At 46.8% G+C, this 15,979-nt stretch overlaps 1 pseudogene across 1 annotated transcript; it reads right to left on the bottom strand.

Annotated features, from left to right (window-relative positions):
* Window positions 1-412: 412 nt before the first annotated feature.
* LOC104501737 lies at window positions 413-1,520 on the bottom strand (annotated as a pseudogene). Its single transcript, XR_727847.1, has one exon. The product of XR_727847.1 is annotated as a homeodomain-interacting protein kinase 2 pseudogene (transcript).
* Between the last annotated feature and the right edge of the window lie 14,459 nt (window positions 1,521-15,979).

Below are 15,979 nucleotides of genomic sequence, written 5' to 3'. Positions count from 1 at the left end.
TATTCTTGTGACGTCCCAGGTTTCACATATGAGTAAGGACTGGAAGACATAGCTGGAATATGGATTGATTGTTTAGGTTAAGGTCTTTCTGAGACCGAGAACCTACTTGCATTGACTTGGGAAGGAAATCTGGACTCTCCAGACACATGCCCTCTTCTGGAAAGAGTTCTTGGGAAAACAAAGTATTGATGGAGGTAAAAGGCTTTCTAAATTGTAACTGCCAAACTCTATTTTTACAAGATTTTATGGTAATTTACAAATTTACAATGGTTTTCAATGCAAGTAGGTTAGGATACCATTTTTGCCTGTCACCAGCAAGCCATTCTAAGAGCCATCCCAGTTTAGGATGAAGGGATAACTCTCATTCATCTATAGCAATGTAGGAAAACTCCCTGTTAACATTGCATGAGCCCAGTCTCTTACCTGTAGTATCTGGATTGAAGGTAGGTAGAACACACAGCTTTAGACACATGGCTGGCTGAACCAAAGTCTATGACCTTGACCCTATACGGCTGTCGGGATGGGTCTACCAACATGATGTTCTCTGGTTTGAGATCAGCATGAATCAGTCCCAGGCTTTTCAGCTTCATTAGGGCAGTTGCGACCTGCTGGAGAATTGGTCGGATGTACTTAAGGGGCAAAGGACTGAACTTGTTTTGTTTTAGGAAATCATAGAGGTTCTGCTCCAACATTTCAAAGACCAAACACGTGTGATTCTTGTGCTGAAAGCACTCGTATGCACGGACAAAGTTGTAGTCATCCGCACTTTCTGTGCTCAGACGAGCCAGGATGCTCACTTCAATCTGGCCTTGTCGGGCGTAGGAAGGATGGTTCTTTAGAATCTTGATGGCCACAATCTCATTAGTGCCACGTTTCCAGCATTTGACTACTTGTCCAAAGGTTCCACGGCCAAGAAACTCTAACACTTCGTACGTGTTGGTCATGGAACAGAGCACCTCATGTTGCACCAGCTGGTAATCCCCTTCGCTGTTGGAGCCACTGTTTTTGGAGGTGGCCGTGGAGGTGGTGGCGGTGGCTACAGTGGCCCCACTGGCATTATTCTGAATCATTGGTGGATGCTCTTCAATGATCTGCACGCTGCTTGTGTTCTCAATCTCCTCACTCTTGCGCTTAAGTCCACATTTTTGGTAGGTGTCCAGAAGGCTCACAGTGCTGCGACGCATCAGGTTGTGTGGTCCGCCCAGTGTTTGCCCAGACACTGCAACCACACCAGAAGTGCTGTTGGCAGATGTCACCACAATGTGCCCCGTGCTTGCTGGGAAGATGATGGTCTGTTCGTAAGGGATGCTTGGATTGGGGATCTGGAGGGAGGCGTTGACGGCTGCTGCGGCGGCTGCTTGGGAGGACTGCACGTTCTTGCTCTGGCTGTAGACTTTGCTGTGCGTGCCGTACCCAGTCATATCCCAGTTCGAACTTGGCTCCACTTTCAGTTTCTTCACGCTACAGAAGGCACTTGACTGAAGGGTGTGAGGAGAGAAAACTTGCACATGCGAGGCCATACCTGCAACACAACATTGGAAAATGGGATATAGACTTCAGATACAGCACATGCAGACACATAAAAATCAAGTTCTTCCAGAAATATGTATCCAAGGCAAATAAAGTATTATGCTCTAAAATAAATCATTACCCCTGATTGAACTATGCCAACAGCCACCAAGATTCCTGTTCTCTTGCTCTCCCCCTTCTCATTTTTAATAACAGGAATGCAAATGTTATTTTTACCTCCTCTGCCTAAAGAGACTCTTATTCCCATTGTCTCCAGGAATATAACTTGCTCTCAGGAAGAACTCATGTCAAATACTGCAAATTATTCTGCTATGGAAGCCAAATCTCAAATCCTCAGGCTCATTCTGTATTAAACAGTTTGGTATATCTGACTTAAGCCCTCCATTTATTCCCATAAAATCACTGTGTGGCTTCTGGCCTGCAGAGAGCCAGGATGGGACCAGGAGATGATACACTGTGACAAAATGGAGGCGCACGGACGAAGTTGAGGAGCCAGGACAGAAGCGGCAGATGATGTTTCAGGTTGCCTGCCAAGTCTGCGTGTGGGAATCATGCACAATGCTGGTCTGTGCTCAGGGACACTGGAGATGGGAGTTACACAACGTGAGCTTCACTATGAGCTCTCAGTTCTCCCAGATTTATAAAATTGTGTTAATCTTTTCTTATTCACAGCGACAATACCATCACTGGAAAGCAGATCCCCTGGAAGTGAACAGCACTGTTAATGAAGTAACATACACATCAGCATGTGGCAGAACTAGGTCCTAATATAACTTTTTAATTAAAGACAAAAATCTATTTTAATGCAAGCTTCTTTGGTTCTGGAAGAGTTAATGATCTTCTACATCTTTATTAAAAAAAACCAAGCCACGAAACAAACAGAAAAAGAAACCCACAACCTCATAACCAAAGTGAAAACAAAGTATCACTGAGATAAACTTACTGAAGGATTCTGAGTAATATTCCACTGAAACAGAAAATGCTCCTACTCAGAAAACAGACATGGTTCACAGAGAAGAGGACATCTAAGACCTGATTTGCTGCCAGCTTTTCTTGCCCAGGGTGGGGATGCTACTGCTGGGACTAAGGTACTGTGAACGGCACAAATCTGTGGGGATACCTGGGGAAGGAGTCAGCGCTCAGTGGGAGTTAATGCAGGAAGGCACAGCCTCCTTCACCCTTCTATCTGTCGTCAGTGTTTCTTTTTAATAAACCAGAATGACTAGGGAAGAAAAAGACAATATGCTGAGCTGGCACCACTGCTGAATTATTAAGCACAAACATAACCTTGACTTGTTTTCAGTTTTAAAAAGTTGAAAGCTGAAGGAATCCTTCAGAGACAAAACCACAACAAACTTCGCTGTGCACAGAGATGACTTCTTCATGTGGAGACCAAGAGTATCTAACACTTGGCTCCCTTTCCTAAAAAAACCTCATGCTCCACTAAGTCTGTGTTGCTCTTTGGAAGACTTTCTGGAGCTCCTGTGTGCACATACGCACTCATCCACATGCATGCATAAACATACACACCTATACAGAAAAATATGAATGTTACTCCACATTTCCAAAGCTCAGTAGCATCGTGAAGCAAACACACCGAAACACACCCAACACCCATTTTCCAGTTAATTCTCAGTAGCCCAAAGCCCAGGAACTGCTCAGGAGAGGCGTACTGCGGTGAGCCAAAAACCACCATACACAGAAGTAACTAGCAAAGCAATCGCTCCAGTTTGCTTCAACACTCCCACCTTCATCCCTGCCACAGAGATGAATTTCTGAAGACAGAGCAGACACAGACGAAAACCCCTATCAGGACGCATGGAAAAACCATCACCCCTGCTGGAATATGCAAGGCTGGAATACTGGAATACTCTAGCAATGAAGCCCTGCAAACGGCAGCATGCCCTCCTTTGCAGGTGTGAACCCTGGCTTTAACGTGATTTCTGAAGCCGTTTGCTGCCATTTGCCTTAACTTCCCTCTACCAATCTCCTTGGCAGCAATTTCCAAGGTCCCTGTAACCGGGTCCTCAGACCCACTCCCCCTCCAGCTCCCTGCCCCTCCAAGTGCTTTCTCTCCTCTCTCCTTTCCACAGGTCGATGATGTTACCATGAATGCTGCAGCATGTGGTACGCAGCGAGCTCAGAGAACCGCAGCAGCATTACTCAGCTTGTCATCCTGGACCCAAGTACTGTATGTGAGTGAGACGAAACTGTGTTTGTTTTTCCAGTGATTAAGAAGAGTCACGGTGTTCCTTCTAGCACAGTACCAACCTGCCTGGAGAGTGGGGTTGGTTTGATGTATGTTTTCCCCCTGGACGTGAATAATAAAGCAGATGTAATTGGTAACATATTGTGGACCTAGCAGAGGAGTAATTTATAGCTTTATGGCTTCCATTCTATGGTGTGCTTGAGCAATATCTCTTCATACAAAATAAAAAGGGGAAAAAAAAGATGGATGCAGAACAAGGAGGGAGGTTCTCACATGCTTCTCTAAAGATAACACCAGAAGATCCAGGCACACTAAATTAAAGTCAAGGATGTGAAGCACAGCAGCTGCAACTTTCTCAGCGTTGCTGTAAAAATCAGGATAATCACCACCATTAACAGGCAGACTTTCAACTGGTGCAAACTGGCAGGGTTCCAGCTGGTATCAGCTGACACTAAAAACAAGGTCAGCAGTCACTCAACATTGTCAACGTCAGATGGCCGCCTGTGCCCCTTGGTGAAATGAGCTGTTGTTACGGACTGATTTCCACATCAACAACGAGCCCCTTGCTGTCCCTGCAACACCACTGGCAGCCTCTGTAGGGGGACAGGAACAGGGTACAAACACTGACCCTCTCCGGTAACCCAAAAACAGTTTGGGTGGAGGAAGCAGGGATGTCTTGTCGCTCAAGGGAGGACTTTGGACTCCTCTGCTGCCACTTCCGCCCTCCTCAGAGGTTAAATCTCATCACATGAGAAATACTTCTTCCCCTAAAAAAAAAGTATGAAATCTTCTTCCTTCCATTCAACATATTTATCTCACATTTGAGGTTTTAGGGGCACATGTTGTAAGGAAAATAATCTGGCCAGCTCTTCAGCACAGTCCAATAGCAAGAAACTACAGGCTGACTGACAGCTTGGTGATGGGAAAAGAAAGCTTCTGCAGCAAAGTTGTTTTTATTGCAAATTTGCCTGTGCAGCTAATGTGAGAAAAACACAGCCTTAAATTTCCTGAGGACGCTATCAAATTGTGCTGGTGGAATGTTTTTTTTTTTAAAAAAAGATCTTTACTCCATGGCAATTGTAGAAATAGTAGTAAGTGTGAATAAAAGTTGGATGGTTTGTTACAGGGATCAAATTCCTCGTTACAGCCTGTAATATGACTTATAACTTTAGCCTTTCGATTGTATAGGCTGACAATAGCTTGACAGGATGCCCATGAAGAAATAGCCAGCAGCAATGGGGCAATCCATGCCAGCCAAGCCCTGTGACAGCAATGCTCCCGTGGGGGAGCATCCTTACTCCTAGGGTCTTGGAGAGATGGGGGGGCCACAAGCCATGGAGGGTCAGAAAACAGGCCCTTCCATTTGGGAAAAGTCTTCTTAAACCCCTTGCAGGTCTGCCAGGAAACCTCCTGTGCGAGGCTGGGCCTCCCTTGCTGCCTCTCTTCCCCACAAGGAGACCCTAGGAGACAACTCCCTTTGTTTTCTGCCAGAAGCAGAGCGGGTGAGGATGCACAGCTCAGCAGCTTCACCTGCACTAGCAAAAGCTTTCCCTGGACTAAAGGAAGCGGCAACATGGGCTGAACGTGCCTGGGCTCAGGCTTGGTCCCTGCTGTGGCAGGAGAGCAGGGCAGCCTCCCACAGCACCAGTCAGGCAGCCAGGCTGCAGCCAGGACTTTACAACAGCTAAATACAAGTCCTGAAGAGTGCGGGTCTAATTTTTATATCACTCCTGTGCACAGCAAGTCTCTGGGCAGGGAGCAAAATCAAGGTTGGGCACCATGCATTAAATGAAATTGATAGTTCCTTTCTTTAATAATGAGTTTAAGTGAGACCATTTAAAGCTCTCACACAATGATAGTAACTGGATTTTATGGGGCCTCCCCTGTCCTTGATACGACTCCCACAACTCCCTGTAGCATCCACATGAGCTGAAGTATGTAGTGTGCAGCCAGGGGACAATGTTAAAACAGCCTGAATGACTTTTATCAAAAGATTTATGGGGTTTTTTATTCCTGAGAACTCCTCCCACGTCAGCTTCCACTTAATAATGATTTAGCAGGTGCTATTTACAATTCAGATGGCCCTCTTCTGCATGCATACACAAATCAGGTGGCTGCCTCACTTGTACTTCCAACAGGTTTCGGGGAAGAAAATGAACTAAAGTTCCCTATCCACCCACCTCACCCCAAAGGGCAGACAATACACTCTGGGGATTAAAGAAGGAACAGTTTGAAAGTCACAGATGTTTTCCCCTGCTTTACTCCTAGCACTTACTGCTGAATGTGGCCTTTGCAGTGGTAAGAGACCAAACCCCTGCCCTGTATTAAGCAGGCAGTAAGACCTTTTGCAGTACCTGCAGACCCGCCAGTGCTCTGTAACCAGAGGCTGCTTGCTGACTGCCGCCAGAACCACAGTGCCTGCTTGAAAAATACTGTAGAAAGCACATGGCATGTGTTCAGCATATAAATGATGCACACGAGACACTCCTGAAATAAATATCTTTCACTTCTCCCCAGAGAGGCACAAGCCTGCAAACTCATATACATGCCTGGGTTAGGAAGGCAATGAAAAGGGGATCTGCCAGGTATGGCTAATGCATTGCACCTTCAAAATAGCCATGTCTCAAGCACAGCACTCTTCCTCACACAGTGGCCTCTGTGTGGCCCCTTTTGAAGGCATTGTCCCCAGCGCCACTGTACTCTTGGAACCGCCTTAAAATTTTGGTCCCTGGAAGCTACACAAATTCCTTCCCTTGTGCTATGGACACGTTTGGAGACAACCTCAAAGTGGAGTTCAGACCTCAACAGCCCCAGCTCCTTCCTGTTCCTGGTAAGCAGAAGATGTTAAGGGAGCCTTCATTCCAGGTGAAAATCTCCCTGCCTTTCTGCTCTGCTTTTCCTGTCCTGCTTGTAAAACTGTCTCATCCTAACTAGTAGCTTCCTAAATGCTTAAGTAGCGTGCAGAAGTTTCTAAAGATGTGACAGAGCCCATCCCTGCACTACTCCAGACCTGGCTTCACATGGCTCCAAGCTGCCATGTTTGATCCACATCCCCTAGCCAGACGACAAAGCAAGAATTTCCAATGCACAGTGTAGCCATAAACAGAACCAAATGAACAAAGCAGAGCATCCATCTCCCTTCCTCTCACCCCCACCCAAAAAGAACATCCTCACTACAGTGCAATGGCCAAGGAACTCTCATCACCATCACCTTCACGCTCCATATCCCCTCACCACCTCAACTGCCCGCCTACACATCCCTCTCCTGCGATTATAGCATCAGCAACCCTGTTTACTATTTCATTCTCCACATCATGTCTTTCCTCCATAGGGAGGATAAAAGTTATCAACAGGAACCTCAGCTAGTGTTCTTGGTCATGGAGAAGGTATAGGCAGTTGCCTCCTGTCACTATCTGAGCTGGTTATTTTGGCATGTGATTCAGGATACTACTAGCTCTTCTCCCAAACCATCTTTATTACCTCCTTCACTCTCCCTTTTCACTCCTTGAATCCAGGGCAACACACCTGTTGGGTACTGAAAGCTTTCTCACCTGACCAGGGCAAAGAGGACACATAGTAAGACATCGAACAGACTTTCCTCTGAGCCAGCCCTGTCTGTTCTGCCCTCTTCCCCAAGCCCCCAGCTCCACTGCACCTGCCTGGGGGCACAGCAGATGCTGAGAGAGGTGGTCCAGGCTGGCCAGGGCTGCTAGCCAGCACTGCCCAGGGAGCGAGGAGGTCAGCAAGCCAGGGATCAGTGCCTGTGCACCAGTGCAGTCTCAAGGCTGCTGAGACGGCACACACCCACTTTCCCCTCCAGGACATCTCCGGTCTTGGGGGTGGTGGGAAATATGTGCTCTCTGGTGCACAGTGCCTGCAGGGGCAGCATCCCTTTTCCCAGGGCTACACATAGAGAATATGAGATGCTGAGTCTGTACACTCTGGGAAGCAGCCCTTGCACCCCAAGTGAGAGCTGTCATGAGTAAAATGTCAGGAAATGGGCTACCCAAAGCCCTGGCATGTCCCACTCAGACTGAATGAGGCAGCACCAACCCAGGCCAGAATCTGCACCGGAGCCTGGAAACATCTAGGCTGCTACAGCTCCATCTGCCCATGCTCATCACATCTGGCAGGTCACTAGACAATGTCATGTGAGCTCAATATGGAGCATGGGCAACCTCTTAAATAAGCATGTTATACATCTGAAACTCCAAACTCCTCAGAATTAGTGAATAGAAGGCATCACCAGCCACAGACCTCCCTTTGAACCATCTGTGCTATCTTTTAATTTATTTTGTCTCTATAGAACAAAGGAGTCAAGTCCCTGCAATACCAAGTCTTTCCTTCAGCGGTCACTGACCACAATTTCACATCTCAGCACTACAAAACTCCACTCTTCCATATACAGTACAAGCCACAAAGCCCTGCTATTAGGTTTCTTCTGTAATCTAGAAACGTCACAATTCTTATTCATCCTTTTGATGTGGGTTCAGGTGCCCACAAGCCTGAGCAACAAGCCGTGGGCTCCTCTGACATATCCCTGGCTTTAGGCACATGAAGCAAAATATCAGGGACAAATATATACACTCACATTTAAATCCTCAATTACATCTCAGTGAAAGATCCTTTCAGAGTCACCTCCATCTCCCACTTTAATGAACTGAAGTAGTGACAAGAGATATTACAGATTTCCTCAGTAAATCACGTGACTACATATATGTTTCACATCATACTTAAGGATGCAACACCTGAGAACACAGGTTTAAATACACCTCACCAGAGGTTGCCTCATTACTTCCCTGCAGATGCTGCAGCCACTGGACCTGACACCAATTTCTAGATCTTGGTGTGAGAAGGTCCAGCAGTGAAGTCCATGCTCCTCCGGACTTGAAAAACCAGCACAGCTGGAATAGTGCAAAACTTCTTCTCTCCACCACAACATCACTGAGTGGAAAGCGAATAAAGGCAGCAAGTAAATACATTTGATAGGCTGCAGCTTGACAAAACAGAGGCAAATTCCAGTAAGTATATTTCCTTCAGCATACCTGTCAAAGCTGACAGGAAAACTGTCACCTCTACAGAAATCATGAAATGATGCTGCAAACACTCCCAAGTTGTCAAAGTGCTCTCCAGACATACTGTAAGAAACCTGGGAGTCCTCTGTGCCCGCGGCAGGGCTCGGTGGCTTGAGAAGGCAGCTGGAGAGCCCTGTTGGACATACCTCACTGAACAACAGTCCTTGTGAGCCAGGGAGTGAAGCCATCAGCTCCTGTGACAACTTCTGGAGTTCCAAGAGCAAAACGAGGCGATGAATGATAAAGACAGAGGTGGCAGCAGCACCTGAAAGCCTTTAAGGTCTGCATGAGAGTACAAAGGAACTTAGGCACAATCTCAGTGTAAAGACATTTTAGGAAAGTGGCTGTCAGTGAAGTCCGGAACAAGTTTTACAACCAAACGCTCTGTACTCCCAAGGGCCTCGGAGGAGAGGAAAGTCTGCTCTGGGGAGATGGGATGAGAAAAAAAGAACAAGTTGAAGTCAGACAGGCAGGATCAACAGAAGCTCTGAAGTGTTATCTTTGGAGGACACTGAGGGATGTCTAACAAAACGCTTTGGTGAAGAAACCTCTCTTTCAGTTTTCTTGGAGAGAGGCCCAGCAGAGCTGAGGTACATCCAAGGTGCAAGGCTGAGGCTGTGCTGCAGGCTGCTGGGGGACCCACAAGCAGCACCACATCTGCTTAAAGAGCAGAAGACCATGGTAACACCTGCAGCACCACTCAAAATGTGACATGACACACTGAGACTTGCACCATTCCATGCTTAAATGAGTTCCTGAAGTGCTAGAAATGGTCAGAGGGATGGGGAAAGCAAGCTACAAAGGAATGTTTTGTGGCTTCCCCATCCTGAAGTCAAAATGGAGCCAGATAAGCCTAAAAGCAGTTACTCAGATCAATGTGCCAGGTAGGACTATTTGGCAAAAACACACCTTCCTCCCTCCCATCACATGTCCTCCACCACGGTAAAGTGGAACAAACAGCAACCACGGCATTTCTGCAGCACTCAAAGTTCCCTTTGGAGAGCTATACAAGATAGTTTCAGCGGTTAATACGAAACTGTCCACAGTTTGCCCTGTAGTCCAGTTTAGCATGCACGTGGCTCCATACATTTAACCTCCAAACACATCCATATTGTAAGAGCCTCTAGATTTCCACAACCTCCATCTCTGATTGCTACTTGCTGACAGACTTGCATCCTGAAAGCAGAACTGAAACAAAGAAGGATCTCAGCATGGCCCTGCTTTCCAGGCAGCGTGAGGCCAGCTACTCAGTTAGGTCACTTCAGTTTCCATCTTGTGAACAGAGGTTGACCACAGTATTCCCATCTTAGAGGGGAAACAGAGGACTTCCTCAGTTTCTGACTCAGACTTCAGTGGCCACCCTATCTGTCCCTCCACAGTCTTAGTTCCTGGGAGAGGGCGTTGGGGCCTCTGGAAAAGGGACCAAAAGGAATCAGTGCTTCCCTTTGCTGCCCTGGCTGTGCCCCCCTCACACACACAGCACTGGCACACTCGTGGCTTCCCACAACTGCCTAATGAAAAGGATATTTTAGCTTTTTTCACCACGGCTACCTCCTCACCTGGATGAGTTCCCACCTGTAAATATTAGCTTTGTAATGTCAATGATTCCAACTGGCCCACAAGTGTGGTGAAACCACAGGGAATGGCTGGTACCTCACACATCTCACTGGTTAAGAGCAACGCTACTTGTGAAGGCAGGACATGGGCAAGGCTCACTGGAGTTTCACTGAGCATCTCACTCCCACAGGATTTTTCCCTAAGTGTTTTATTTGCAAAGAGGCCATTGCATGACATTCAGCCCTTGCTTTGTTTACAAAATCTGAAACTCAGATCAAGCACTAGCTGGGCTGAAAAGGTCAGTTTGCCTGTTTGCGACGTCGCTCCCTTCATTTCATTTCCATCAGGATACAGACCTGTTGGAGAGAAACAAGCCTCTAGTGAGGTCTGGAAAAAATATATAGGATTTGGGCTGCAAAGGCAGACACAAAATGCAAGAAGAAAGGTGGGGAATCCGGGCGCAGGTCTCTGTCAAAGCAGAAAACTGAGATAGACTGATTTGATCACCTCTCAATTATCCCAAAGCCAGGGTTAATTATATCATCACCCTTCTGTAGCAAAATCTCTCTTTCAAATATGAATGAAATCCAAAGACAGGATTTAATGCACCCTCATACATGAAGGACTATGGGGTGTTTTAGGAAATTAAGGTAAGGGATAGTGCACTTTAAGCAGTTAAAACAATTCTGTAAATAACCTGTCCTCACACAGGCACTCAAACACACACCCACCCAAGGGAAAGCCCTTCAGTTCCTCAAGGAAACACATCTTGGGAATGAATTTCTCACCCTCTCTTCCAGACGACATCCTCCTCATTTCTCAGGGCCAAGAAAACATATCCAAAGCAATGGCCAGACAGTCAGAAACCTTTTTTTGCTGTCGTCCATGGCGTTTGACTGCCATTCCAAAATACGTCTATAAAACTGGAAATGTATGACATGAAACAGGCCAGGGCCACGAGCGCAGCTCAGGACCAGCATGGGCACAGCAGGACTGAGCCATCCAGCCCAAACCAAACGCTGCCGGGGAGACGCAGGGGTGTCCCCCACAGGCATGGGGGTTTGCATGCGGACTTATTTCTCCCCCAAAACCCCTGCTCGGTCCCCTCTTTAATTCACAGGCTGCTCCTAAGACAACTACTCCTGTAAAACAGTGCCACTTAACTCTTCTTCTCACTCCCCCTCGCCTCCAAAGTGCCAGTAGCTCGCCGAGAGACTCAGGCTGCCCCTCTGCTGCAGCACTCCGCATGTGGGCATGTTGTGTTTACCAGGCATGTCCTAGCAAATCCGGCAACGGAACGGCCAGGACATTTCCAGTGGTTTCAGTGGCCCAACTGGAGCATGCGCTGACCTCTGCCACACCACGAATGTGGTCAGGATCAGGCACACACAAACCTGTAAGCACATACACGGCCGGAACTCAGGAAGGCAACAAATCTCTTCCCCAAAAGAAATGAGTAACGCTGCCCCAAGCAACCCCATAGGTGCCTTCCCACCCCACTGCTGGCTTGCTGCTGGGGCTGGGGGCTTCTAGAACACGCCTGATCTCCCACTGCCTTCATAGCAACTCCCTTTTTAAGCAAGACCAGTTCAGCATGCAGAGAGGAAGCACGCTTGGCCATGGAAGGACAGCACAGAGTGATGCAGGAAGCTCTTGCTAACAGAAGGAAAACCTGACTTAGGCGTGGGGATAAACTACATGAAGGATTTCAGAGCCTTGAAGAGTAAACATCCAGGAGCTCAGGAAAGGATATCTCCTTGAGGAAGAAGGATATAAGGCTCTCCTGGGTGATGAAGAAGCTCAGGGACACCAGTAACTGCCTACTCCCCCTCAAAACTCTAAGAAAAAATAAATTGGAGCAAGGAAAATCATTAAGAGAAAGAAAACAATAAAAACCTCCACCTGTATCAGCAGAACTCCCTGGCTACCATCAGTCTCTCCCCCATGTTTCTCTTTTGTGCAGGATATGATTATTTATTGACATACTTATTTACTCAGCTCTGCAGTGCTTAATGTCATGGCTGCTGGGCTTCTTGCACTGGCACGGCTAAAGCATGACAGAGGAGGAGTGAAACTGAACCTGGAGACCCAGTACAATACATGTCAGGTGCCTTCTGCAGTGCAGCCTGAGGCATGCTACCTCTGTGATGGGCTAGAAAGGGGGAATCAAGCTTCAAAGGCCGGATCTAGGTGAAGAGAGCCCCACAGCCAGACTGAGTGAACGTACTCCTTTTCAACCAAGAAAGAGCAAGCCAGGGACAGCTCTGGTGGGGTGCACAGTGAAAGAGAACCCTTGGAGTATTTTTTACAGATTGTCCAGTGCTTTCGAGACCCTGATTGGCACCCTGCAGAGACATGGGCACGAGAGCATGTCTCATGCCCTGTCCAACTGTGTCCAATCTTTGCTACCAATAACAGCCTTACAGGTATGGTACAATTGCTGAAACCACACTGCTGAATCAAAAATCTAGGTTAGAAAGACAGCTGGCTACAGACAACAGACTAGCTAAAGGGGCTGTCAGGCCTCCTTCTCATCCGTGATCCTACGTCTGTGAACCATCATGTCACTATGCACTTCCAGCAGCATGCAGCCAATTGCCCCATTTCTTCCATAAGCATGGAACTATTCTTTTGCACTATTACAGGTCTTTAGCAGCCATGTCCTTTCAATCCAGAACACCCTTTCTTTTTCCTACAGCAATGAAATTAGAGGATTTTGCCTAGATGCAGTGGGACAATGAGTTCAGAATCATCAACATGCTGGTGATACCGCAGCCAAGCTGTCCATAGTCACATGTATGTTTTGATTAACAATGAAAAAGAAGTCTGGCCAAACTGAGTCATGGGGAAAGAAGAGTTATTTTCTGGGAAAATAAGCTCTGCATGATTTTCTCACAAGGAGCAAACACACCACTGTTTCTGTAGCATCCTGAAAAAAAACAAATTAATAACAACTTGTGGTCAAATCACAAGAGCTTTCAATAGGTCTAGGAGAACATTTGGCATCTTAGCTTTGTCTAACATAGGAACGACTAGGGAGAAAAATGGACTGGGGTAGGCCTATGGTTGTTGCTAGAACGATTGTGAGAATCCCAGTAAATGATGAGAAGGAGGAACTGCCAAAAAACCAAAATCAAAACCAGCTAGGGGAATTTAGTACCAAAAGTTCTGTAAACTTTCATCAGACCTTACGCACTCAAAACTCACACAGAGCTTTCCACCTCATATGGATGAAGAGTGACAAGAGACTGGAAACTAGATGCAGCAGAAGTACGGTAACTGGGGAAAGAATTTCAGTGGGAAGGGGCAAGTTTACACCCTGTATAAATACTCAATTAATTTGATGTTCGCAATACTCCTTTGTGGACATACTCCTTGGGTTGGGTCATTTTTCACATCTGAAAATAGCCACGCTTCCCTCTTTAGTTCTTCCTGGACTCATGGGAGACTGAAATGAGTCACCAGAGGACCAGCTGAGTCATCCATCCAAAGCTTGGAAAGTAATGCAAAATTGGCCATCACATCCACAACTAACACGTGCATGACGGCAGCCCTCCTAGCAACCAACCATGCATTAGGCAGAAAGGTTTGGAGACCACTGCCACTATGAGCCATTATTTTAAGCCAGACAGAAGACGGCCTTAAATGAAACTAGTACTATGCAAAACAAGCACCAGCTGCTGGTTCTGCATCTGACACAAAGCCCTTCTCCCTTCAGTTTCTCCATCCCAGTCACTTCAAGAAAAAGGGAGTTACTTATCTCAGAAATGGCCATCTCCATCTTACAGATCACAAGTCACTTGTAGCTGATTTTCCAGCTTCTACAAACAAAGTCCCAATTCAATCCATTTCTTTAGAGAGTCACTAAATCTTTAAAAAATCTGTTTTGATATGCAATCTCCCTCAGGTCCAGATAACTATGACTTTTTAAGAACACAGGTCCCTATTTCATTTTTATGTCTATTATCTTCAGAACAAGTGGAACAACTGCTTTTGGACACAGAAAGCATTTTTAGCTACCAGGTTTTTTATGGTGGTTACAAAAGTTTAGTGAGTGAATTCAGGACGGGACAGGGGGGAACTGTTAGACCTGTCCTGAGGAGTTGGGCACACTGTGAAAAGCTGCAGTGCAAGCTCCCTTGCCCCCCACATCACTTGGACAGCACACCACAACCTTCCATTTGGGCACTGAACAAATAACTCTCATCCTGACCAGCTGCCCAGCCCTCCCAAGTCTGCTGTCAACCAGCACACACCATCAGGCACATGGCTGACATACCTGAATGGGCTGAAAGTACCAAGCGGGACCTCATCCCTACAAATTGTTTTACAAGTGTGAAAACGGATGTATTTAAAGCAGCACCTACAAAATCAGCATCCTGCAACACAGAGCTCATCTTGATCACTGTGCCCCTTTATGGAAATCTGGCAAAACCAGGGGCCTATAAAGCCCTAAGATCATTAACAGTTACAGAAATATTCACAAAGGAGACAAGTAAAAGGGAGATGTAGCTCTATAGCAAAATGGTCTAGGTCATCTCTAGGGTAAATGCCTCTTCTCCTTGTGCTGTCATGGAGGAACAACACTGACTTGCAAGGGCTGGGTTGCATCGCACAGCTGCTCCATGCAGCTTGCCATCGCCCTGCAAACCTCATGCTGCAAGCTACCATCAAGCCAAGCGTGGGGAACTCCAAAGCAGTGCTAGTTACGGGGACAGCACATGTGGCAGATCAACAGTGCAGGTCCCTCAGTGGCTCACTGAGAAAATCTGCTGGCTTGAGGCTCCCAACCACATTCCTCTCACCTGCCCCAAGCAGCAGCGAATGGCACTGAGAGACTGCATGCAAGATGGCACTGAACAGGTTTTCATAAAACTGCTCTAAATTTCCCAACTAATGATGTCATTCCTGTTTTGTCTTGGTCCTTTCCCTCCAGCTCATCCCTGGGTTTCATCAAGGGCATGATGCATCCACATTTCTGCGTCTCCTTTTCTCCTTTTCCCTTTGCCAAAAAAAAAAAAAGGTTCAGACGGGCATCACTGAACAAGAACCCAAAAAGTCAGAGTAACACTGGAGCCTTAGGGAACACGGATGTCCAATGGAAGCATGTGTAACTGGACGGCTAGTCTTCTAAAGGCTTGGTGGTAGAAACTTCAAGCTGTTCAAATGAAATCATAACTCCATGCTCTGCAAAGGCAGAAAATAAATATGGAACTGGACCCTGGCAGCACCACTAGATTCCCAAATTGACCCTCCCACTTTCTGCTCTGCCTCCTCCAAGAAATACACTATTTCTGGAGGAGTTTTAAAAAATAAGGCCCAAGCAAGTGTTCTCTTGTCCTCTTCACTCCCAAAGCCAACACAAGCAGCTTGCTTGAGTGGCCTTCCCACACACAGCACCCTCTGGGCCCTGGCACTTGCTAACAACCCAGCATGGGCACCACGGGCTGCCCTGGTACTAACCATGAGCAGTGCAGCAACTGCAGCATGCAGCTCAGCACAAGCGAGCTACAATAAACTCGTCAGACTGTGCAAGACATGAATCATATGGATTGCCACAACAGCAACAGAGCGCGTGCAGCCCTGCTAAAAAAACCAACCAAACAAA

Source organism: Buceros rhinoceros, unplaced genomic scaffold (genome assembly GCF_000710305.1).
Source record: "Buceros rhinoceros silvestris isolate BGI_N320 unplaced genomic scaffold, ASM71030v1 scaffold41661, whole genome shotgun sequence".
Lineage (NCBI taxonomy): Eukaryota > Metazoa > Chordata > Aves > Bucerotiformes > Bucerotidae > Buceros > Buceros rhinoceros.
The sequence above is the reverse complement of the archived record's forward strand: the minus strand, read 5'-3'. Positions and strand labels throughout refer to the sequence as shown.